This window comes from Somniosus microcephalus, chromosome 4 (assembly GCF_052327205.1).
Source record: "Somniosus microcephalus isolate GS21.2 chromosome 4, FLI_Smic_1.0, whole genome shotgun sequence".
Taxonomy (NCBI): Eukaryota; Metazoa; Chordata; class Chondrichthyes; order Squaliformes; family Somniosidae; genus Somniosus; species Somniosus microcephalus.
In genome coordinates, this window is record NC_140990.1 from 17,568,031 (window position 1) to 17,593,942 (window position 25,912).

A 25,912-nucleotide genomic window follows, 5' to 3' on the forward strand; every position below is an offset into this window, starting at 1 on the left:
GTCCTGGGGTGTATTCCCCCAATATTTGGTCCTGGGGTGCATTCCCCAATATCTGGTCCTGGGGTGTATTCCCCTATATCTGGTCTTGGGGTGCATTCCCCAATATTTGGTCCTGGGGTGTATTCACCAATATCTCATCCTTGGGTGTATTCCCCCAATATCTGGTCCTGGGGTGTATTCCCCTATATCTGGTCCTGGGGTGCATTCCCCAATATCTGGTCCTGGGGTGTATTCGCCAATATCTCATCCTTGGGTGTATTCCCCCAATATCTGGTCCTGGGGTGTATTCCCCCAATATCTGGTCCTGGGGTGTATTCCCCCAGTATCTGGTCCTGGGGTGTATTCCCCCAATATCTGGTCCTGGGGTGTATTCCCCCAATATCTGGTCCTGGGGTGTATTTCCCCAGTATCTGGTCCTGAGGTGTATTCCCCAGTATCTCATCCTTGGGTGTAAATCTCTCAATATCTGGTCCTGGGATGTACTCTCCAATATTTGTTCCTGGAGTGTATTCCCCAGTATCTCGTCCTTCGGTGTATAACCCAGTAGCTTGTCCCGTGGTGTATTCCCCCAGTTTCTGGTTCTGGGTTGCATTGCCCCTATATGTGGTCCTGGGTTGTATGCCCCCAGTTTTTGGTCATGGGGTGTATTTCCCCAATATCTGGGCCTGCGCTGTTTTCCCCCTAATATCTGGTCATGGGGTGTATTCCCCAGTATCTGGTCCTGTGGTGTATTCCCCCAGTGACTGTACTGGGTGATTCCCGATTGGCCTGTTGCTGTTGTTTGGATGTAATTCTATGTAGTGATGCCCGGAAGTTCCTCATACGAGGAATGAACTTTAAGGATATGTCGTGCAGGGGAAGGCCCTGCCCAGGTGAGGGAACTAAGATGGGCCGAATGGCCTCCCTCAGTCTTATCCATCTCTTCACACGTCCACTGATTTCATTTCAATTGTTTGTTATTTATTGAACTGATTTCACACCAAAACTTTAACATTAGTTGAAAACATAAAGCAAAGCTACAGGCAGTAATTTGAACATTTGTTTTTACAATATTTTGCTTATCAAGATCCTGCGAACTGGGTCCCCTCTCCTCCTCCCTCCCCATCGTCACTCTCTCCCTCCCCTTCCCCATTCCCCTCCTCCCCCGCTCTCCCCTCCCCATCGCCACTCTGTCCCTCCCCTTCCCCTCCTCCCCCGCTCTCCCCTTCCCCTCCCCACTCTCTCCCTCCCCTTCCCCATTCCCCTCCTCCCCCGCTCTCCCCTCCCCATCGCCACTCTGTCCCTCCCCTTCCCCTCCTCCCCCGCTCTCCCCTTCCCCTCCCCACTCTCTCCCTCCCCTTCCCCACTCCCCTCCTCCCCCGCTCTCCTCTCCCCTCCCCACTCTCTCCCTCCCCTCCCCCATTCCCCATCTCCCCCGCCCCATTCCTCTCCCCCCACTCTGTTGTCATATGGAACTCAGCTTCTGAAAGGTGTTCATGTTTAGTTCTTTCAATATGGGAAAAAAATGTGGTTGGCATCATTAGAGAGGGAGAGAGAATACAAATTTCACTTGGCAACAGCTGGTGTACGCAACCAACCATCCTTGGATATTTTCAGGATAGAATATTTAAATTAGAAATGTTATGATAACAATGTCTAGAGACTAGAAGGTTTATGCTTATCACAGCAAGGCCACGATGTTTTTACGTGCATCTAACGTTGTTGATGTACGTTGAATTAAATGTAGACTTGTGTCTCTGGACTATGCAGTAGCCAGAGACGATCATATTAGGTGATGCCAGTTCCAGTTTGATAAGAAAACAGTGTACAAATATAAGCTTTTTCCTTTGTTCAAGCAGCAGGAGAAGACCCATGCCTAGGTTCGCGTGTCTATCTGTGACTAGACTCCGCTTGTAAATTGCTTTTTATGCTGAAGTTAAAGAGTAAAATGATTATAACCAGATGACTGAAATCATTACGACTCAAGTGAAAACAGAAGTCTGTTTTAAGACAACACACTCCCTCTCCCCTCCCTCTGACTCTCCCCCATCTCTCCTCTACCCCCACTCTCCACTCAAGCTTCCCCAGTCCATTTAAAAGGTTTATCTCCCAGATTGAGCTGTTGCAGTGCAGTAGCCGAGCATTTCCCAGTGTGCGATGGAGAGGCTCCATTCCCAAACATCAGCGGCCTCACGGGGACATTTCTGGACGATTGGCATCTTGGACTGGTCTGAATGTGAGGCGCATGTATCTGCTGGTCACTGCTGAACCTGTAATACAGACAGCAGAGTAAGATGCTTGTGTGTGCCAAGGTGTAACAGGCAGTGTAAGCCTAAAGGACGGGTGGTCTGTCCTTATTCTAGGAGATGGACCCTAAAGGACAGGTGGTCTGTCCTTATTCTAGGAGATGGACCCTAAAGGACGGGCGGTCTGTCCTTATTCTAGGAGATAGGGCCTAAAGGACAGGCGGTCTGTCCTTATTCTAGGAGATGGACCCTAAAGGAGAGGTGGTCTGTCCTTATTCTAGGAAATGGACCCTAAAGGACAGGTGGTCCGTCCTTATTCTAGGAGATGGACCCTAAAGGACAGGCGGTCTGTCCTTATTCTAGGAGATGGACCCTAAAGGACAGGCGGTCTGTCCTTATTCTAGGAGATGGGGCCTAAAGGACAGGCGGTCTGTCCTTATTCTAGGAGATGGGGCCTAAAGGACAGGCGGTCTGTCCTTATTCTAGGAGATGGATCCTAAAGCACAGGTGGTCTGTCCTTATTCTAGGAGATGGATCCTAAAGGACGGGCAGTCTCTCCTTATTCTAGGAGATGGACCCTAAAGGACAGGTGGTCTGCCCTTATTCTAGGAGATGGACCCTAAAGGACAGGCGGTCTGTCCTTATTCCAGGAGATGGGGCCTAAAGGACAGGTGGTCTGTCCTTATTCTAGGAGATGGACCCGAAAAGATAGGCGGTCTGTCCTTATTCTAAGAGATGGACCCAAAAGGAAAGGTGGTCTGTCCCTATTCTAGGAGATGGGGCCTAAAGGACAGGCGGTCTATCCTTATTCTAGGCGATGGAACCTAAAGGACAGGCGGTCTGTCCTTATTCTAGGGGATGGTTCCTAAAGGATGGGTGGTCTGTCCTTATTCTAGGAGATGGACCCTAAAGGATGGGCGGTCTGTCCTTATTCTACGAGATGGGGACGAAAGGACAGGCGGTCTGTCCTTATTCTAGGAGATGGACCCTAAAGGACAGGCGGTCTGTCCTTATTCTAGGAGAAGGACCCTAAAGGACAGGCGGTCTGTCCTTATTCTAGGAGATGGACCCTAAAGGACAGGCGGTCTGTCCTTATTCTAGGAGATGGACCCTAAAGGACAGGTGGTCTGTCCTTATTCTAGCAGATGGACCCTAAAGGACAGGCGGTCTGTCCTTATTCTAGGAGATGGACCCTAAAGGACATGCGGTCTGTCCTTATTCTAGCAGATGGACCCAAAGGTCAGGTGGTCTGTCCTTATTCTAGGAGATGGACCCTAAAGGACAGGCGTTCTGCCCTTATTCTAGGAGATGGACCCTAAAGGACAGGTGGTCTGTCCTTATTCTAGGAGATCGACCCTGAAGGACAGGTTGTCTGTCCTTATTTTTGGAGATGGGGCCGAAAGGACAGGTGGTCTGTCCTTATTTTAGGAGATGGTGCCTAAAGGACAGGTGGTCTGTCCTTATTCTAGGAGATGGACCCTAAAGGACAGGTGGTCTGACCTTATTCTAGGAAATGGACCCTAAAGGACAGGTGGTCTGTCCTTATTCTAGGAGATGGATCCGAAAGGACAGGCGGTCTGTCCTTATTCTAGGAGATGGATCCTAAAGGACAGGCGGTCTGTCCTTATTCTAGGAGGTGGACCCGAAAGGACAGGCGGTCTGTCGTTATTCTAGGAGATGGACCCTAAAGGATGGGTGGTCTGTCCTTATTCTAGGAGGTGGACCCTAAAGGACAGGCGGTCTGTCCTTATTCTAGGAGATGGACCCTAAAGGACAGGCGGTCTGTCCTTATTCTAGGAGATGGAGCCTAAAGGACAGGTGGTCTGTCCTCATTCTAGGAGATGGACCCTAAAGGACAGGCGGTCTGTCCTTATTCTAGGAGATGGAGCCTAAAGGACGGGCGGTCTGTCCTTATTCTCGGAGATGGACCCTAAAGGACAGGTGGTCTGTCCATATTCTAGGAGATGGATCATAAAGGACAGGCGGTCTGTCCTCATTCTAGGAGATGGATCCTAAAGGACAGGCAGTGTATCCTTATTCTAGGAGATGGACCCTAAAGGACGGAAGGTCTGTCCTTATTCTAGGAGATGGACCCTAAAGGACGGGCGGTCTGTCCTTATTCTAGGAGATGGACCCTAAAGGACAGGTGGTCTGTCCTTATTCTGGGAGATGGACCCTGAAGGACGGGTGGTCTGTCCTTATTCTAGGAGATGGACCCTAAAGGAGGGGCAGTCTGTGCTTATTCTAGGGGATGGACCCTAAAGGACAGGCGGTCTGTCCTTATTCTAGGAGATGGACCCTAAAGGACAGGCAGTCTGTCCTTATTCTATGAGATGGAACCTAAAGGACAGGCGGTCTCTCCTTATTCTAGGAGATGGACCCTAAAGGACAGGCAGTCTGTCCTTATTTTATGAGATGGAACCTAAAGGACAGGCGGTCTCTCCTTATTCTAGGAGATGGACCATAAAGGACGGGAGGTCTGTCCTTATTCTAGGAGATGGACCCTAAAGGACGGGCGGTCTGTCCTTATTCTAGGAGATGGATCCTAAAGGACAGGTGGTCCGTCCTTATTCTAGGAGATGGGGTCTAAAGCACAGGCGGTCTGTCCTTATTCTAGGAGATGGAACCTAAAGGACAGGCGGTCTCTCCTTATTCTAGGAGATGGACCCTAAAGGACAGGTGGTCTGTCCTTATTCTAGGAGATAGACCCGAAAGGACAGGTGGTCTGTCCTTATTCTAGGAGATGGACCCTAAAGGATGGGTGGTCTGTCCTTATTCTAGGAGATGGACCCTAAAGGACAGGCGGTCTGTCCTTATTCTAGGAGATGGAGCCTAAAGGACGGGCGGTCTGTCCTTATTCTCGGAGATGGACCCTAAAGGACAGGTGGTCTGTCCATATTCTAGGAGATGGATCATAAAGGACAGGCGGTCTGTCCTCATTCTAGGAGATGGATCCTAAAGGACAGGCAGTGTATCCTTATTCTAGGAGATGGACCCTAAAGGACGGAAGGTCTGTCCTTATTCTAGGAGATGGACCCTAAAGGACGGGCGGTCTGTCCTTATTCTAGGAGATGGACCCTAAAGGACAGGTGGTCTGTCCTTATTCTGGGAGATGGACCCTGAAGGACGGGTGGTCTGTCCTTATTCTAGGAGATGGACCCTAAAGGAGGGGCAGTCTGTCCTTATTCTAGGAGATGGAACCTAAAGGACAGGCGGTCTCTCCTTATTCTAGGAGATGGACCCTAAAGGACAGGCAGTCTGTCCTTATTTTATGAGATGGAACCTAAAGGACAGGCAGTCTCTCCTTATTCTAGGAGATGGACCATAAAGGACGGGAGGTCTGTCCTTATTCTAGGAGATGGACCCTAAAGGACGGGCGGTCTGTCCTTATTCTAGGAGATGGATCCTAAAGGACAGGTGGTCCGTCCTTATTCTAGGAGATGGGGTCTAAAGCACAGGCGGTCTGTCCTTATTCTAGGAGATGGACCCTAAAGGACAGGCAGTCTGTCCTTATTCTATGAGATGGACCCTAAAGGACAGGTGGTCTGTCCTTATTCTAGGAGATGGACCCTGAAGGACAGGCGGTCTGTCCTTATTCTAGGAGATGGACCCTAAAGGACAGGCAGTCTGTCCTTATTCTATGAGATGGAACCTAAAGGACAGGCAGTCTGTCCTTATTCTATGAGATGGACCCTAAAGGACGGGCGGTCTGTCCTTATTCTAGGAGATGGACCCTAAAGGACAGGTGGTCTGTCCTTATTCTGGGAGATGGACCCTGAAGGACGGGTGGTCTGTCCTTATTCTAGGAGATGGACCCTAAAGGAGGGGCAGTCTGTCCTTATTCTAGGAGATGGAACCTAAAGGACAGGCGGTCTCTCCTTATTCTAGGAGATGGACCCTAAGGGACAGGCGGTCTGTCCTTATTCTAGGAGATGGACCCTAAAGGACAGGCGGTCTGCCCTTATTCGAGGAGATGGACCCTAAAGGACAGGTGGTCTGTCCTTATTCTAGGAGATGGACCCTAAAGGATGGGTGGTCTGTCCTTATTCAAGGAGGTGGACCCTAAAGGGCAGGTGATCTGTCCTTATTCTAGGAGATGGACCCTAAAGGATGGGTGGTCTGTCCTTATTCTAGGAGATGGACCCTAAAGGACAGGCAGTCTGTCCTTATTCTATGAGATGGACCCTAAAGGATAGGTGGTCTGTCCTTATTCTAGGAGATGGACCCTGAAGGACAGGCGGTCTGTCCTTATTCTAGGAGATGGACCCTAAAGGACAGGCAGTCTGTCCTTATTCTATGAGATGGACCCTAAAGGACAGGTGGTCTGTCCTTATTCTTGGAGATGGACCCTAAAGGACAGGCGGTCTGTCCTTATTCTAGGAGATGGACCCTAAAGGACGGGCGGTCTGTCCCTTTATTCTAGGAGATGGACCCTAAAGGGACGGGCGGTCTGTCCTTATTCTAGGAGATGGACCCTAAAGGACGGGCGGTCTGTCCTTATTCTAGGAGATGGACCCTAAAGGACAGGCGGTCTGTCCGTTATTCTAGGAGATGGATCCTAAAGGACAGGCGGCCTGTCCTTATTCTAGGAGATGGACCCGAAAGGACAGGTGGTCTGTCCATATTCTAGGAGATGGAGCCTAAAGGACAGGTGGTCTGCCCTTATTCTAGGAGATGTACCCTAAAGGACAGGCAGTGTGTCCTTATTCTAGGAGATGGACCCTAAAGGACGGGTGGTCTGTCCTTATTGTAGGAGATGGACCCTAAAGGACAGGTGGTCTGTCCTTATTCCAGGAGATGGGACCTAAAGGACGGGTGGTCTGTCCTTATTGTAGGAGATGGACCCTAAAGGACAGGTGGTCTGTCCTTATTCTAGGAGATGGGGCCTAAAGGACAGGCGGTCTGTCCTTATTCTATGAGATGGAACCTAAATGACAGGCGGTCTCTCCTTATTCTAGGAGATGGACCTAAAGGACAGGTGGTCTGTCCTTATTCTAGGAGATGGACCCTAAAGGACAGGCAGTCTGTCCTTATTCTAGGAGATGGACCCTAAAGGACAGGTGGTCTGTCCCTTATTCTAGGAGATGGACCCTAAAGGACAAGTGGTCTGTCCTTATTCTAGGAGATCGACCCTGAAGGACAGGTGGTCTGTACGTATTCTAGGAGATGGACCCGAAAGGACAGGTGGTCTGTCCTTATTCTAGGAAATGGACCCTAAAGGACAGGCAGTCTGTCCTTATTCTAGGAGATGGACCCGAAAGGACAGGCGGTCTGTCCTTATTCTAGGAGATGGACCCTAAAGGACAGGTGGTCTGTCCTTATTCTTGGAGATGGACCCTAAAGGATGGGTGGTCTGTCCTTATTCTAGGAGATGGACCCTAAAGGACGGGCGGTCTGTCCTTATTCTAGGAGATGGACCCTAAAGGACAGGTGGTCTGTCCTTATTCTAGGAGATGGACCCTAAAGAACAGGCGGTCTGTCCTTATTCTAGGAGATGGACCCTAAAGGACGGGCGGTCTGTCCTTATTCTAGGAGATGGATCATAAAGGACAGGTGGTCTGCCCTTATTCTAGGAGATGGACCCTAAAGGACAGGCAGTGTTTACTTATTCTAGGAGATGGACACAAAAGGACGGGCGGTCTGTCCTTATTCTAGGAGATGGACCCTAAAGGACAGGCGGTCTGTCCTTATTCTAGGAGATGGACCCGAAAGAACAGGTGGTCTGTCCTTATTCTAGGAGATGGAGCCTAAAGGACAGGTGGTCTGCCCTTATTCTAGGAGATGGACCCTAAAGGACAGGCAGTGTGTCCTTATTCTAGGAGATGGACACTAAAGGACAGTCGGTCTGTCCTTATTCTAGGAGATTGTGCCTAAAGGACAGGCGGTCTGTCCTTATTCCAGGAGATGGGACCTAAAGGACGGGTGGTCTGTCCTTATTGTAAGAGATGGACCCTAAAGGACAGGTGGTCTGTCCTTATTCTAGGAGATGGGGCCTAAAGGACAGGCGGTCTGTCCTTATTCTAGGAGATGAACCCTAAAGGACGGGTGGTCTGTCCTTATTCGAGGAGATGGACCCTAAAGGACAGGCAGCCTGTCCTTATTCTAGGAGATGGACCCTAAAGGTCAGGCAGTCTGTCCTTATTCTAGCACATGGACCCTAAAGGACGGGCGGTCTGTCCTTATTCTAGGAGATGGATCCTAAAGGACAGGCGGTCTGTCCTTCTTCTAGGAGATGGGGCCTAAAGGATAGGCGATCTGTCCTTATTCTAGGAGATGGACCCTAAAGGACAGTCGGTCTGTCCTTATTCTAGGAGATGGACCCTAAAGGACGGGGGGTCTGTCCTTATTCTAGGAGATGGACCCTAAAGGACAGGTGGTCTGTCCTTATTCTAGGAGATGGACCCCAAAGGACAGGCGGTCTATCCTTATTCGAGGCGATGGAACCTAAAGGACGGGCGGTCTCTCCTTATTCTAGGGGATGGATCCTAAAGGACGGGTGGTCTGTCCTTATTCTAGGAGATGGACCCTAAAGGATGGGCGGTCTGTACTTATTCTAGGAGATGGAGCCTAAAGGACAGGCGGTCTGTCCTTATTCTAGGAGATGGACCCTAAAGGACGGGTGGTCTGTCCTTATTCTACGAGATGGGGACGAAAGGACAGGTGGTCTGTCGTTATTCTAGTAGATGGACCCTAAAGGACAGGCGGTCTGTCCTTATTCTAGGAGAAGGACCCTAAAGGACAGGCGGTCTGTCCTTATTCTCGGAGATGGACCCTAAAGGACGGGCGGTCTGTCCTTATTCTAGGAGATGGACCTTAAAGGACGGGTGGTCTGTCCTTATTCTAGCAGATGGACCCTAAAGGACAGGCGGTCTGTCCTTATTCTAGGAGATGGACCCTAAAGGACAGGCTCTCTGTCCTTATTCTAGCAGATGCACCCTAAAGGACAGGTGGTCTGTTCTTATTCTGGGGGAAGGACCCTAAAGGACAGGCGGTCTCTCATTATTCTAGGAGATGGACCCTAAAGGATGGGCGGTCTGTCCTTATTCTAGGAGATGGACCCTAAAGGACAGGTGGTCTGTCCTTATTTTTGGAGAAGAGGCCTAAAGGACAGGTGGTCTGTCCTTATTCTAGGAGATGGACCCTAAAGGACAGGTGGTCTGTCCTTATTCTAGGAAATGGACCCTAAAGGACAGGTGGTCTGTCCTTATTCTAGGAGATGGATCCTGAAGGACAGGTGGTCTGTCCTTATTCTAGGAGATGGACCCTAAAGGATGGGTGGTCTGTCCTTATTCTAGGAGATGGACCCGAAAGGACAGGTGGTCTGTCCATATTCTAGGAGATGGATCCTAAAGGACAGGCGGTCCGTCCTTATTCTAGGAGATGGACCCTAAAGGACAGGCGGTCTGTCGTTATTCTAGGAGATGGAACCTAAAGGTCGGGCGGTCTGTCCTTATTCTAGGAGATGGACCCTAAAGGACGGTCGGTCTGTCCTTATTCTAGGAGATGGATCCTAAAGGAGAGGCGGTCTGTCCTTATACAAGGAGACGGACCCTAAAGGACGGGCGGTCTGTCCTTATTCTAGGAGATGGACCCTAAAGGACAGTCGGTCTGTCCTTATTCTAGGAGATGGACCCTGAAGGACAGGTGGTCTGTCATTATTCTAGGAGATGGACCCTAAAGGACTGGCGGTCTGTCCTTATTCTAGGAGATGGACCCTAAAGGACAGGCGGTCTGTCCTTATTCTAGGAGATGGACCCTAAAGGACAGGCGATCAGTCCTTATTCTAGGAGATGGGACCTAAAGGACAGGTGGTCTGTCCTTATTCTAGGAGATGGACCCTAAAGGACGGGCGGTCTGTCCTTATTTTTGGAGATGGACCCTAAAGGAGAGGTGGTCTCTCCTTATTCTAGGAGATGGACCCTAAAGGACAGGTGGTCTGTCCTTATTCTCGGAGATGGACCCTAAAGGACAGGCGGTCTGTCCTTATTCTAGGAGATGGTGCCTAAAGGACAGGCGGTCTGTCCATATTCAAGGAGATGGACCCTAAAGGACGGGCGGTCTGTCCTTATTCTAGGAGATGGACCCTAAAGGACAGGCGGTCTGTTCTTATTCTCGGAGATGGACCCTAAAGGACAGGTGGTCTGTCCTTATTCTAGGAGATGGACCCTAAAGGACAGGTGGTCTGTCCTTATTCTCGGAGATGGACCCTAAAGGACAGGCGGTCTGTCCTTATTCTGGGAGATGGACCCTAAAGGACGGGCGTTCTGTCCTTATTCTAGGAGATTGGCCCAAAAGGACAGGTGGTCTGTACTTATTCTTGGAGATGGACGCTAAAGGACAGGCGGTCTGTCCTTATTCTAGGAGATGGACCCTAAAGGACAGGCGGTCTGTCCTTATTCTAGGAGAGGGACCCTAAAGGACAGGTGGTCTGTCCTTATTCTAGGAGATGTATCCTAAAGGACGGGCGGTCTGCCCTTATTCTAGGAGATGGGGCCTAAAGGACAGGCGGTCTGTCCTTATTGTAGGAGATGGGGCCTAAAGGACGGGCGGTCTGTCCTTATTCTAGGAGATGGGGCCTAAAGGACAGGCAGTCTGTCCTTATTCTAGGAGATGGGTCCTAAAGGACGGGTGGTCTGTCCTTATTCTAGGAGATGGGCCCTAAAGGACAGGCGGTCTGTCCTCATTCTAGGAGATGGACCCTAAAGGGCAGGTGGTCTGTCCTTATTCTAGGAGATGGACCCTAAAGGACAGGCGGTCTGTCCTTATTCTAGGAGATGAACCCTAAAGGACAGGCGGTCTGTCCTTATTCTGGGAGATGGAACCTAAAGGTCAGGTGGTCTGTCCTTATTCTAGGTGATGGGTCCTAAAGGACAGGCGGTCTGTCCTTATTCTCGGATTATGGACCCTAAAGGACAGGCGGTCTGTCCTTATTCTTGGAGATGGACCCTAAAGGACAGTCGGTCCGTCCTTATTCTAGGAGATGGACCCTAAAGGACAGGCGGTCGGTCCTTATTCTCGGAGGTGGACCCTAAAGGACAGGCGGTCTGTCCTTATTCTAGGCGATGGACCCTAAAGGACAGGTGGTCTGTCCTTATTCTAGGAGATGGATCCTGAAGGACAGGCGGTCTGTCCTTATTCTAGGAGATGGACTCTAAAGGACGGGCGGTCTGTCCTTATTCTAGGAGATGGGGCCTAAAGGACAGGCAGTCTGTCCTTATTCTAGGAGATGGGTCCTAAAGGACGGGTGGTCTGTCCTTATTCTAGGAGATGTACCCTAAAGGACAGGCGGTCTGTCCTTATTCTGGGAGATGGAACCTAAAGGACAGGTGGTCTGTCCTTATTCTAGGAGATGGGTCCTAAAGGACAGGCGGTCTGTCCTTATTCTCGGATTATGGACCCTAAAGGACAGGCGGTCTGTCCTTATTCTAGGAGATGGACCCTAAAGGACAGTCGGTCCGTCCTTATTCTAGGAGATGGACCCTAAAGGACAGGCGGTCGGTCCTTATTCTCGGAGGTGGACCCTAAAGGACAGGCGGTCTGTCCTTATTCTAGGCGATGGACCCTAAAGGACAGGCGGTCTGTCCTTATTCTAGGAGATGGATCCTGAACGACAGGCGGTCTGTCCTTATTCTAGGAGATGGACTCTAAAGGACGGGCGGTCTGTGCTTATTCTAGGAGATGGACCCGAAAGGACAGGCGGTCTGTCCTTATTCTAGGAGATGGACCCTAAAGGGCAGGTGGTCTTTCCTTATTCTCGGAGATGGATCCTAAAGGACAGGTGGACTGTCCTTATTCTAGGAGATGGACCCTAAAGGACAGGTGGTCTGTCCTTATTCTAGGAGGTGGATCCTAAGGGACAGGTGGTCTGTCCTTATTCTTGGAGATGGACCCTAAAGGACAGGTGGTCTGACCTTATTCTAGGAGATGGGGCCTAAAGGACAGGTGGTCTGTCCTTATTCTAGGCTATGGGCCTAAAGGACAGGCGGTCTCTCCTTATTCTAGGAGATGGACCGTAATGCACAGTCGGCCTGTCCTTATTCTAGGCAACGGGCCTGAAGGACAGGCGGTCTGTCCTTATTCTAGGAGATGGACCCTAAAGGACAGACGGTCTGTCCTTATTCTAGGAGATGGACCCTAAACGACAGGTGGTCTGTCCTTATTCTACGAGATGGACCGTAAAGGACAGGCGGTCTGTCCTTATTCTAGGAGATGGATCCTAAAGGACAGGCGGTCCGTCCTTATTCTAGGAGATGGACCCTAAAGGACAGGCGGTATGTCGTTATTCTAGGAGATGGAACCTAAAGGACGGTCGGTCTATCCTTATTCTAGGAGATGGATCCTAAAGGACAGGCGGTCTGTCCTTATTCTAGGAGATGGACCCTAAAGGACAGTCGGTCTGTCCGTATTCTAGGAGATGGACACTAAAGGACGGGCGGTCTGTCCTTATTCTAGGAGAAGGACACTAATGGACAGGCGGTCTGTCCTTATTCTAGGAGATGGACCCTAAAGGACAGGCGGTCTGTCCTTATTCTAGGAGATGGACCCTAAAGGACGGGCAGTCTGTCCTTATTCTAGGAGATGGGGCCTAAAGGACAGGTGGTCTGTCCTTATTCTAGGAGATGGATCCTAAAGGACAGGCGGTCTGTCCTTATTCTAGGAGATGGACCCTAAAGGACAGTCGGTCTGTCCGTATTCTAGGAGATGGACACTAAAGGACGGGCGGTCTGTCCTTATTCTAGGAGAAGGACCGTAAAGGACAGGCGGTCTGTCCTTATTCTAGGAGATGGACCCTAAAGGACAGGCGGTCTGTCCTTATTCTAGGAGATGGACCCTAAAGGACGGGCAGTCTGTCCTTATTCTAGGAGATGGGGCCTAAAGGACAGGTGGTCTGTCCTTATTCTAGGAGATGGACCCTAAAGGACGGGCAGTCTGTCCTTATTCTGGGAGCTGGATCCTAAAGGACGGGTGGTCTGTCCTTATTCTGGGAGATGGACCCTAAAGGACGGGCGGTCTGTCCTTATTCTAGGAGATGGACCCTAAAGGACGGGCGGTCTGTCCTTATTCTAGGAGATGGACCCTAAAGGACAGGTGGTCTTTCCTTATTCTAGGAGATGGACCCGAAAGGACAGGCGGTCTCTCCTTATTCTAGGAGATGGGGCCTAAAGGACGGGCAGTCTGTCCTTATTCTAGGAGATGGACCCTAAAGGACAGGCGGTCTGTCCTTATTCTAGGAGATGGGGCCTAAAGGACAGGTGGTCTGTCCTTATTCTAGGAGATGGACCCGAAAGGACGGGCGGTCTGTCCTTATTCTGGGAGCTGGATCCTAAAGGACGGGTGGTCTGTCCTTATTCTAGGAGATGGACCCTAAAGGACAGGCGGTCTGTCCTTATTCTAGGAGGTGGGCCCTAAAGGGCAGGTGGTCTGTCCTTATTCTAGGAGATGGACCCTAAAGGACTGGCGGTCTGTCCTTATTCTAGGAGATGAACCCTAAAGGACAGGCGGTCTGTCCTTATTCTGGGAGATGGAACCTAAAGGACAGGTGGTCTGTCCTTATTCTAGGAGATGGGTCCTAAAGGACAGGCGGTCTGTCCTTATTCTCGGATTATGGACCCTAAAGGACAGGCGGTCTGTCCTTATTCTAGGAGATGGACCCTAAAGGACAGGCGGTCCGTCCTTATTCTTGGAGATGTACCCTAAAGGACAGGCGGTCTGTCCTTATTCTAGGAGGTGGACCCTAAAGGACAGGCGGTCTGTCCTTATTCTAGGCGATGGACCCAAAAGGACAGGCGGTCTGTCCTTATTCTAGGAGATGGACCCTAAAGGACGGGCGGTCTGTGCTTATTCTAGGAGATGGACCCTAAAGGACAGGCGGTCTGTCCTTATTCTAGGAAATGGACCCTAAAGGGCAGGTGGTCTTTCCTTATTCTCGGAGATGGATCCTAAAGGACAGGTGGACTGTCCTTATTCTAGGAGATGGACCCTAAAGGACAGGTGGTCTGTCCTTATTCTAGGACGTGGATCCTAAAGGACAGGTGGTGTGTCCTTATTCTTGGAGATGGACCCTAAAGGACAGGTGGTCTGACCTTATTCTAGGAGATGGGGCCTAAAGGACAGGTGGTCTGTCCTTATTCTAGACTATGGGCCTAAAGGAAAGGCGGTCTTTCCTTATTCTAGGAGATGGACCCTAAAGGACAGGCGGTCTCTCCTTATTCTAGGAGATGGACCCTAATGCACAGTCGGCCTGTCCTTATTCTAGGCAACGGGCCTGAAGGACAGGCGTTCTGTCCTTATTCTAGGCAATGGGCCTTAAGGATAGACGGTCTGTCCTTATTTTAGGAGATGGACCCTAAAGGACAGACGGTCTGTCCTTATTCTAGGAGATGGACCCTAAACGACAGGTGGTCTGTCCTTATTCTACGAGATGGACCCTAAAGGACAGGCGGTCAGTCCTTATTCTAGGAGATGGATCCTAAAGGACGGGCGGTCTGCCCTTATTCTAGGAGATGGGGCCTAAAGGACAGGCGGTCTGTCCTTATTGTAGGAGATGGGGCCTAAAGGACGGGCGGTCTGTCCTTATTCTAGGAGATGGGGCCTAAAGGACAGGCAGTCTGTCCTTATTCTAGGAGATGGGTCCTAAAGGACGGGTGGTCTGTCCTTATTCTAGGAGATGGGCCCTAAAGGACAGGCGGTCTGTCCTCATTCTAGGAGATGGACCCTAAAGGGCAGGTGGTCTGTCCTTATTCTAGGAGATGGACCCTAAAGGACAGGCGGTCTGTCCTTATTCTAGGAGATGAACCCTAAAGGACAGGCGGTCTGTCCTTATTCTGGGAGATGGAACCTAAAGGTCAGGTGGTCTGTCCTTATTCTAGGAGATGAACCCTAAAGGACAGGCGGTCTGTCCTTATTCTGGGAGATGGAACCTAAAGGTCAGGCGGTCTCTCCTTATTCTAGGAGATGGACCCTAATGCACAGTCGGCCTGTCCTTATTCTAGGCAACGGGCCTGAAGGACAGGCGTTCTGTCCTTATTCTAGGAGATGGACCCTAAAGGACAGGTGGTCTGTCCTTATTCTAGGATGTGGACCCTAAAGGACAGGCGGTCTGTCCTTATTCTAGGCAATGGGACTTAAGGACAGGCGGTCTGTCCTTATTCTAGGAGATGGACCCTAAAGGACAGACGGTCTGTCCTTATTCTAGGAGATGGACCCTAAACGACAGGTGGTCTGTCCTTATTCTACGAGATGGACCGTAAAGGACAGGCGGTCTGTCCTTATTCTAGGAGATGGATCCTAAAGGACAGGCGGTCCGTCCTTATTCTAGGAGATGGACCCTAAAGGACAGGCGGTATGTCATTATTCTAGGAGATGGAACCTAAAGGACGGTCGGTCTATCCTTATTCTAGGAGATGGATCCTAAAGGACAGGCGGTCTGTCCTTATTCTAGGAGATGGACCCTAAAGGACAGTCGGTCTGTCCGTATTCTAGGAGATGGACACTAAAGGACGGGCGGTCTGTCCTTATTCTAGGAGAAGGACACTAATGGACAGGCGGTCTGTCCTTATTCTCGGATTATGGACCCTAAAGGACAGGCGGTCTGTCCTTATTCTAGGAGATGGACCCTAAAGGACAGGCGGTCCGTCCTTATTCTTGGAGATGTACCCTAAAGGACAGGCGGTCTGTCCTTATTCTAGGAGGTGGACCCTAAAGGACAGGCGGTCTGTCCTTATTCTAGGCGATGGACCCAAAAGGACAGGCGGTCTGTCCTTATTCTAGGAGATGGATCCTGAAGGACAGGCGGTCTGTCCTTATTCTAGGAGATGGACCCTAAAGGACGGGCGGTCTGTGCTTATTCTAGGAGATGGACCCTAAAGGACAGGCGGTCTGTCCTTATTCTAGGAAATGGACCCTAAAGGGCAGGTGGTCTTTCCTTATTCTCGGAGATGGATCCTAAAGGACATGTGGACTGTCCTTATTCTAGGAGATGGACCCTAAAGGACAGGTGGTCTGTCCTTATTCTAGGACGTGGATCCTAAAGGACAGGTGGTGTGTCCTTATTCTTGGAGATGGACCCTAAAGGACAGGTGGTCTGACCTTATTCTAGGAGATGGGGCCTAAAGGACAGGCGGTCTGTCCTTATTCTACGAGATGGACCCTAAAGGACAGGCGGTCAGTCCTTATTCTAGGAGATGGATCCTAAAGGACGGGCGGTCTGCCCTTATTCTAGGAGATGGGGCCTAAAGGACAGGCGGTCTGTCCTTATTGTAGGAGATGGGGCCTAAAGGACGGGCGGTCTGTCCTTATTCTAGGAGATGGGGCCTAAAGGACAGGCAGTCTGTCCTTATTCTAGGAGATGGGTCCTAAAGGACGGGTGGTCTGTCCTTATTCTAGGAGATGGGCCCTAAAGGACAGGCGGTCTGTCCTCATTCTAGGAGATGGACCCTAAAGGGCAGGTGGTCTGTCCTTATTCTAGGAGATGGACCCTAAAGGACAGGCGGTCTGTCCTTATTCTAGGAGATGAACCCTAAAGGACAGGCGGTCTGTCCTTATTCTGGGAGATGGAACCTAAAGGTCAGGTGGTCTGTCCTTATTCTAGGAGATGAACCCTAAAGGACAGGCGGTCTGTCCTTATTCTGGGAGATGGAACCTAAAGGTCAGGCGGTCTCTCCTTATTCTAGGAGATGGACCGTAATGCACAGTCGGCCTGTCCTTATTCTAGGCAACGGGCCTGAAGGACAGGCGTTCTGTCCTTTTCTAGGAGATGGACCCTAAAGGACAGGTGGTCTGTCCTTATTCTAGGATGTGGACCCTAAAGGACAGGCGGTCTGTCCTTATTCTAGGCAATGGGACTTAAGGACAGGCGGTCTGTCCTTATTCTGGGAGATGGACCCTAAAGGACGGGCGTTCTGTCCTTATTCTAGGAGATTGGCCCAAAAGGACAGGTGGTCTGTACTTATTCTTGGAGATGGACGCTAAAGGACAGGCGGTCTGTCCTTATTCTAGGAGATGGACCCTAAAGGACAGGCGGTCTGTCCTTATTCTAGGAGAGGGACCCTAAAGGACAGGTGGTCTGTCCTTATTCTAGGAGATGTATCCTAAAGGACGGGCGGTCTGCCCTTATTCTAGGAGATGGGGCCTAAAGGACAGGCGGTCTGTCCTTATTGTAGGAGATGGGGCCTAAAGGACGGGCGGTCTGTCCTTATTCTAGGAGATGGGGCCTAAAGGACAGGCAGTCTGTCCTTATTCTAGGAGATGGGTCCTAAAGGACGGGTGGTCTGTCCTTATTCTAGGAGATGGGCCCTAAAGGACAGGCGGTCTGTCCTCATTCTAGGAGATGGACCCTAAAGGGCAGGTGGTCTGTCCTTATTCTAGGAGATGGACCCTAAAGGACAGGCGGTCTGTCCTTATTCTAGGAGATGAACCCTAAAGGACAGGCGGTCTGTCCTTATTCTGGGAGATGGAACCTAAAGGTCAGGTGGTCTGTCCTTATTCTAGGTGATGGGTCCTAAAGGACAGGCGGTCTGTCCTTATTCTCGGATTATGGACCCTAAAGGACAGGCGGTCTGTCCTTATTCTTGGAGATGGACCCTAAAGGACAGTCGGTCCGTCCTTATTCTAGGAGATGGACCCTAAAGGACAGGCGGTCGGTCCTTATTCTCGGAGGTGGACCCTAAAGGACAGGCGGTCTGTCCTTATTCTAGGCGATGGACCCTAAAGGACAGGTGGTCTGTCCTTATTCTAGGAGATGGATCCTGAAGGACAGGCGGTCTGTCCTTATTCTAGGAGATGGACTCTAAAGGACGGGCGGTCTGTCCTTATTCTAGGAGATGGGGCCTAAAGGACAGGCAGTCTGTCCTTATTCTAGGAGATGGGTCCTAAAGGACGGGTGGTCTGTCCTTATTCTAGGAGATGTACCCTAAAGGACAGGCGGTCTGTCCTTATTCTGGGAGATGGAACCTAAAGGACAGGTGGTCTGTCCTTATTCTAGGAGATGGGTCCTAAAGGACAGGCGGTCTGTCCTTATTCTCGGATTATGGACCCTAAAGGACAGGCGGTCTGTCCTTATTCTAGGAGATGGACCCTAAAGGACAGTCGGTCCGTCCTTATTCTAGGAGATGGACCCTAAAGGACAGGCGGTCGGTCCTTATTCTCGGAGGTGGACCCTAAAGGACAGGCGGTCTGTCCTTATTCTAGGCGATGGACCCTAAAGGACAGGCGGTCTGTCCTTATTCTAGGAGATGGATCCTGAACGACAGGCGGTCTGTCCTTATTCTAGGAGATGGACTCTAAAGGACGGGCGGTCTGTGCTTATTCTAGGAGATGGACCCGAAAGGACAGGCGGTCTGTCCTTATTCTAGGAGATGGACCCTAAAGGGCAGGTGGTCTTTCCTTATTCTCGGAGATGGATCCTAAAGGACAGGTGGACTGTCCTTATTCTAGGAGATGGACCCTAAAGGACAGGTGGTCTGTCCTTATTCTAGGAGGTGGATCCTAAGGGACAGGTGGTCTGTCCTTATTCTTGGAGATGGACCCTAAAGGACAGGTGGTCTGACCTTATTCTAGGAGATGGGGCCTAAAGGACAGGTGGTCTGTCCTTATTCTAGGCTATGGGCCTAAAGGACAGGCGGTCTCTCCTTATTCTAGGAGATGGACCGTAATGCACAGTCGGCCTGTCCTTATTCTAGGCAACGGGCCTGAAGGACAGGCGGTCTGTCCTTATTCTAGGAGATGGACCCTAAAGGACAGACGGTCTGTCCTTATTCTAGGAGATGGACCCTAAACGACAGGTGGTCTGTCCTTATTCTACGAGATGGACCGTAAAGGACAGGCGGTCTGTCCTTATTCTAGGAGATGGATCCTAAAGGACAGGCGGTCCGTCCTTATTCTAGGAGATGGACCCTAAAGGACAGGCGGTATGTCGTTATTCTAGGAGATGGAACCTAAAGGACGGTCGGTCTATCCTTATTCTAGGAGATGGATCCTAAAGGACAGGCGGTCTGTCCTTATTCTAGGAGATGGACCCTAAAGGACAGTCGGTCTGTCCGTATTCTAGGAGATGGACACTAAAGGACGGGCGGTCTGTCCTTATTCTAGGAGAAGGACACTAATGGACAGGCGGTCTGTCCTTATTCTAGGAGATGGACCCTAAAGGACAGGCGGTCTGTCCTTATTCTAGGAGATGGACCCTAAAGGACGGGCAGTCTGTCCTTATTCTAGGAGATGGGGCCTAAAGGACAGGTGGTCTGTCCTTATTCTAGGAGATGGATCCTAAAGGACAGGCGGTCTGTCCTTATTCTAGGAGATGGACCCTAAAGGACAGTCGGTCTGTCCGTATTCTAGGAGATGGACACTAAAGGACGGGCGGTCTGTCCTTATTCTAGGAGAAGGACCGTAAAGGACAGGCGGTCTGTCCTTATTCTAGGAGATGGACCCTAAAGGACAGGCGGTCTGTCCTTATTCTAGGAGATGGACCCTAAAGGACGGGCAGTCTGTCCTTATTCTAGGAGATGGGGCCTAAAGGACAGGTGGTCTGTCCTTATTCTAGGAGATGGACCCTAAAGGACGGGCAGTCTGTCCTTATTCTGGGAGCTGGATCCTAAAGGACGGGTGGTCTGTCCTTATTCTGGGAGATGGACCCTAAAGGACGGGCGGTCTGTCCTTATTCTAGGAGATGGACCCTAAAGGACGGGCGGTCTGTCCTTATTCTAGGAGATGGACCCTAAAGGACAGGTGGTCTTTCCTTATTCTAGGAGATGGACCCGAAAGGACAGGCGGTCTCTCCTTATTCTAGGAGATGGGGCCTAAAGGACGGGCAGTCTGTCCTTATTCTAGGAGATGGACCCTAAAGGACAGGCGGTCTGTCCTTATTCTAGGAGATGGGGCCTAAAGGACAGGTGGTCTGTCCTTATTCTAGGAGATGGACCCGAAAGGACGGGCGGTCTGTCCTTATTCTGGGAGCTGGATCCTAAAGGACGGGTGGTCTGTCCTTATTCTAGGAGATGGACCCTAAAGGACAGGCGGTCTGTCCTTATTCTAGGAGGTGGGCCCTAAAGGGCAGGTGGTCTGTCCTTATTCTAGGAGATGGACCCTAAAGGACTGGCGGTCTGTCCTTATTCTAGGAGATGAACCCTAAAGGACAGGCGGTCTGTCCTTATTCTGGGAGATGGAACCTAAAGGACAGGTGGTCTGTCCTTATTCTAGGAGATGGGTCCTAAAGGACAGGCGGTCTGTCCTTATTCTCGGATTATGGACCCTAAAGGACAGGCGGTCTGTCCTTATTCTAGGAGATGGACCCTAAAGGACAGGCGGTCCGTCCTTATTCTTGGAGATGTACCCTAAAGGACAGGCGGTCTGTCCTTATTCTAGGAGGTGGACCCTAAAGGACAGGCGGTCTGTCCTTATTCTAGGCGATGGACCCAAAAGGACAGGCGGTCTGTCCTTATTCTAGGAGATGGACCCTAAAGGACGGGCGGTCTGTGCTTATTCTAGGAGATGGACCCTAAAGGACAGGCGGTCTGTCCTTATTCTAGGAAATGGACCCTAAAGGGCAGGTGGTCTTTCCTTATTCTCGGAGATGGATCCTAAAGGACAGGTGGACTGTCCTTATTCTAGGAGATGGACCCTAAAGGACAGGTGGTCTGTCCTTATTCTAGGACGTGGATCCTAAAGGACAGGTGGTGTGTCCTTATTCTTGGAGATGGACCCTAAAGGACAGGTGGTCTGACCTTATTCTAGGAGATGGGGCCTAAAGGACAGGTGGTCTGTCCTTATTCTAGACTATGGGCCTAAAGGAAAGGCGGTCTTTCCTTATTCTAGGAGATGGACCCTAAAGGACAGGCGGTCTCTCCTTATTCTAGGAGATGGACCCTAATGCACAGTCGGCCTGTCCTTATTCTAGGCAACGGGCCTGAAGGACAGGCGTTCTGTCCTTATTCTAGGCAATGGGCCTTAAGGATAGACGGTCTGTCCTTATTTTAGGAGATGGACCCTAAAGGACAGACGGTCTGTCCTTATTCTAGGAGATGGACCCTAAACGACAGGTGGTCTGTCCTTATTCTACGAGATGGACCCTAAAGGACAGGCGGTCAGTCCTTATTCTAGGAGATGGATCCTAAAGGACGGGCGGTCTGCCCTTATTCTAGGAGATGGGGCCTAAAGGACAGGCGGTCTGTCCTTATTGTAGGAGATGGGGCCTAAAGGACGGGCGGTCTGTCCTTATTCTAGGAGATGGGGCCTAAAGGACAGGCAGTCTGTCCTTATTCTAGGAGATGGGTCCTAAAGGACGGGTGGTCTGTCCTTATTCTAGGAGATGGGCCCTAAAGGACAGGCGGTCTGTCCTCATTCTAGGAGATGGACCCTAAAGGGCAGGTGGTCTGTCCTTATTCTAGGAGATGGACCCTAAAGGACAGGCGGTCTGTCCTTATTCTAGGAGATGAACCCTAAAGGACAGGCGGTCTGTCCTTATTCTGGGAGATGGAACCTAAAGGTCAGGTGGTCTGTCCTTATTCTAGGAGATGAACCCTAAAGGACAGGCGGTCTGTCCTTATTCTGGGAGATGGAACCTAAAGGTCAGGCGGTCTCTCCTTATTCTAGGAGATGGACCCTAATGCACAGTCGGCCTGTCCTTATTCTAGGCAACGGGCCTGAAGGACAGGCGTTCTGTCCTTATTCTAGGAGATGGACCCTAAAGGACAGGTGGTCTGTCCTTATTCTAGGATGTGGACCCTAAAGGACAGGCGGTCTGTCCTTATTCTAGGCAATGGGACTTAAGGACAGGCGGTCTGTCCTTATTCTAGGAGATGGACCCTAAAGGACAGACGGTCTGTCCTTATTCTAGGAGATGGACCCTAAACGACAGGTGGTCTGTCCTTATTCTACGAGATGGACCGTAAAGGACAGGCGGTCTGTCCTTATTCTAGGAGATGGATCCTAAAGGACAGGCGGTCCGTCCTTATTCTAGGAGATGGACCCTAAAGGACAGGCGGTATGTCATTATTCTAGGAGATGGAACCTAAAGGACGGTCGGTCTATCCTTATTCTAGGAGATGGATCCTAAAGGACAGGCGGTCTGTCCTTATTCTAGGAGATGGACCCTAAAGGACAGTCGGTCTGTCCGTATTCTAGGAGATGGACACTAAAGGACGGGCGGTCTGTCCTTATTCTAGGAGAAGGACACTAATGGACAGGCGGTCTGTCCTTATTCTCGGATTATGGACCCTAAAGGACAGGCGGTCTGTCCTTATTCTAGGAGATGGACCCTAAAGGACAGGCGGTCCGTCCTTATTCTTGGAGATGTACCCTAAAGGACAGGCGGTCTGTCCTTATTCTAGGAGGTGGACCCTAAAGGACAGGCGGTCTGTCCTTATTCTAGGCGATGGACCCAAAAGGACAGGCGGTCTGTCCTTATTCTAGGAGATGGATCCTGAAGGACAGGCGGTCTGTCCTTATTCTAGGAGATGGACCCTAAAGGACGGGCGGTCTGTGCTTATTCTAGGAGATGGACCCTAAAGGACAGGCGGTCTGTCCTTATTCTAGGAAATGGACCCTAAAGGGCAGGTGGTCTTTCCTTATTCTCGGAGATGGATCCTAAAGGACATGTGGACTGTCCTTATTCTAGGAGATGGACCCTAAAGGACAGGTGGTCTGTCCTTATTCTAGGACGTGGATCCTAAAGGACAGGTGGTGTGTCCTTATTCTTGGAGATGGACCCTAAAGGACAGGTGGTCTGACCTTATTCTAGGAGATGGGGCCTAAAGGACAGGCGGTCTGTCCTTATTCTACGAGATGGACCCTAAAGGACAGGCGGTCAGTCCTTATTCTAGGAGATGGATCCTAAAGGACGGGCGGTCTGCCCTTATTCTAGGAGATGGGGCCTAAAGGACAGGCGGTCTGTCCTTATTGTAGGAGATGGGGCCTAAAGGACGGGCGGTCTGTCCTTATTCTAGGAGATGGGGCCTAAAGGACAGGCAGTCTGTCCTTATTCTAGGAGATGGGTCCTAAAGGACGGGTGGTCTGTCCTTATTCTAGGAGATGGGCCCTAAAGGACAGGCGGTCTGTCCTCATTCTAGGAGATGGGGCCTAAAGGACAGGTGGTCTGTCCTTATTCTAGGAGATGGACCCTAAAGGACGGGCAGTCTGTCCTTATTCTGGGAGCTGGATCCTAAAGGACGGGTGGTCTGTCCTTATTCTGGGAGATGGACCCTAAAGGACGGGCGGTCTGTCCTTATTCTAGGAGATGGACCCTAAAGGACGGGCGGTCTGTCCTTATTCTAGGAGATGGACCCTAAAGGACAGGTGGTCTTTCCTTATTCTAGGAGATGGACCCGAAAGGACAGGCGGTCTCTCCTTATTCTAGGAGATGGGGCCTAAAGGACGGGCAGTCTGTCCTTATTCTAGGAGATGGACCCTAAAGGACAGGCGGTCTGTCCTTATTCTAGGAGATGGGGCCTAAAGGACAGGTGGTCTGTCCTTATTCTAGGAGATGGACCCTAAAGGACGGGCAGTCTGTCCTTATTCTGGGAGCTGGATCCTAAAGGACGGGTGGTCTGTCCTTATTCTGGGAGATGGACCCTAAAGGACGGGCGGTCTGTCCTTATTCTAGGAGATGGACCCTAAAGGACGGGCGGTCTGTCCTTATTCTAGGAGATGGACCCTAAAGGACAGGTGGTCTGTCCTTATTCTAGGAGATGGGTCCTAAAGGACAGGCGGTCTGTCCTTATTCTCGGATTATGGACCCTAAAGGACAGGCGGTCTGTCCTTATTCTAGGAGATGGACCCTAAAGGACAGGCGGTCCGTCCTTATTCTTGGAGAAGTACCCTAAAGGACAGGCGGTCTGTCCTTATTCTAGGAGGTGGACCCTAAAGGACAGGCGGTCTGTCCTTATTCTAGGCGATGGACCCAAAAGGACAGGCGGTCTGTCCTTATTCTAGGAGATGGATCCTGAAGGACAGGCGGTCTGTCCTTATTCTAGGAGATGGACCCTAAAGGACGGGCGGTCTGTGCTTATTCTAGGAGATGGACCCTAAAGGACAGGCGGTCTGTCCTTATTCTAGGAAATGGACCCTAAAGGGCAGGAGGTCTTTCCTTATTCTCGGAGATGGATCCTAAAGGACAGGTGGACTGTCCTTATTCTAGGAGATGGACCCTAAAGGACAGGTGGTCTGTCCTTATTCTAGGACGTGGATCCTAAAGGACAGGTGGTGTGTCCTTATTCTTGGAGATGGACCCTAAAGGACAGGTGGTCTGACCTTATTCTAGGAGATGGGGCCTAAAGGACAGGTGGTCTGTCCTTATTCTAGACTATGGGCCTAAAGGAAAGGCGGTCTTTCCTTATTCTAGGAGATGGACCCTAAAGGACAGGCGGTCTCTCCTTATTCTAGGAGATGGACCCTAATGCACAGTCGGCCTGTCCTTATTCTAGGCAACGGGCCTGAAGGACAGGCGTTCTGTCCTTATTCTAGGAGATGGACCCTAAAGGACAGGTGGTCTGTCCTTATTCTAGGAGATGGACCCTAAAGGACAGGCGGTCTGTCCTTATTCTAGGAGATGAACCCTAAAGGACAGGCGGTCTGTCCTTATTCTGGGAGATGGAACCTAAAGGTCAGGTGGTCTGTCCTTATTCTAGGAGATGAACCCTAAAGGACAGGCGGTCTGTCCTTATTCTGGGAGATGGAACCTAAAGGTCAGGCGGTCTCTCCTTATTCTAGGAGATGGACCGTAATGCACAGTCGGCCTGTCCTTATTCTAGGCAACGGGCCTGAAGGACAGGCGTTCTGTCCTTTTCTAGGAGATGGACCCTAAAGGACAGGTGGTCTGTCCTTATTCTAGGATGTGGACCCTAAAGGACAGGCGGTCTGTCCTTATTCTAGGCAATGGGACTTAAGGACAGGCGGTCTGTCCTTATTCTAGGAGATGGACCCTAAAGGACAGACGGTCTGTCCTTATTCTAGGAGATGGACCCTAAACGACAGGTGGTCTGTCCTTATTCTACGAGATGGACCGTAAAGGACAGGCGGTCTGTCCTTATTCTAGGAGATGGATCCTAAAGGACAGGCGGTCCGTCCTTATTCTAGGAGATGGACCCTAAAGGACAGGCGGTATGTCGTTATTCTAGGAGATGGAACCTAAAGGACGGTCGGTCTATCCTTATTCTAGGAGATGGATCCTAAAGGACAGGCGGTCTGTCCTTATTCTAGGAGATGGACCCTAAAGGACAGTCGGTCTGTCCGTATTCTAGGAGATGGACACTAAAGGACGGGCGGTCTGTCCTTATTCTAGGAGAAGGACACTAATGGACAGGCGGTCTGTCCTTATTCTAGGAGATGGACCCTAAAGGACAGGCGGTCTGTCCTTATTCTAGGAGATGGACCCTAAAGGACGGGCAGTCTGTCCTTATTCTAGGAGATGGGGCCTAAAGGACAGGTGGTCTGTCCTTATTCTAGGAGATGGATCCTAAAGGACAGGCGGTCTGTCCTTATTCTAGGAGATGGACCCTAAAGGACAGTCGGTCTGTCCGTATTCTAGGAGATGGACACTAAAGGACGGGCGGTCTGTCCTTATTCTAGGAGAAGGACCGTAAAGGACAGGCGGTCTGTCCTTATTCTAGGAGATGGACCCAAAAGGACAGGCGGTCTGTCCTTATTCTAGGAGATGGACCCTAAAGGACGGGCAGTCTGTCCTTATTCTAGGAGAT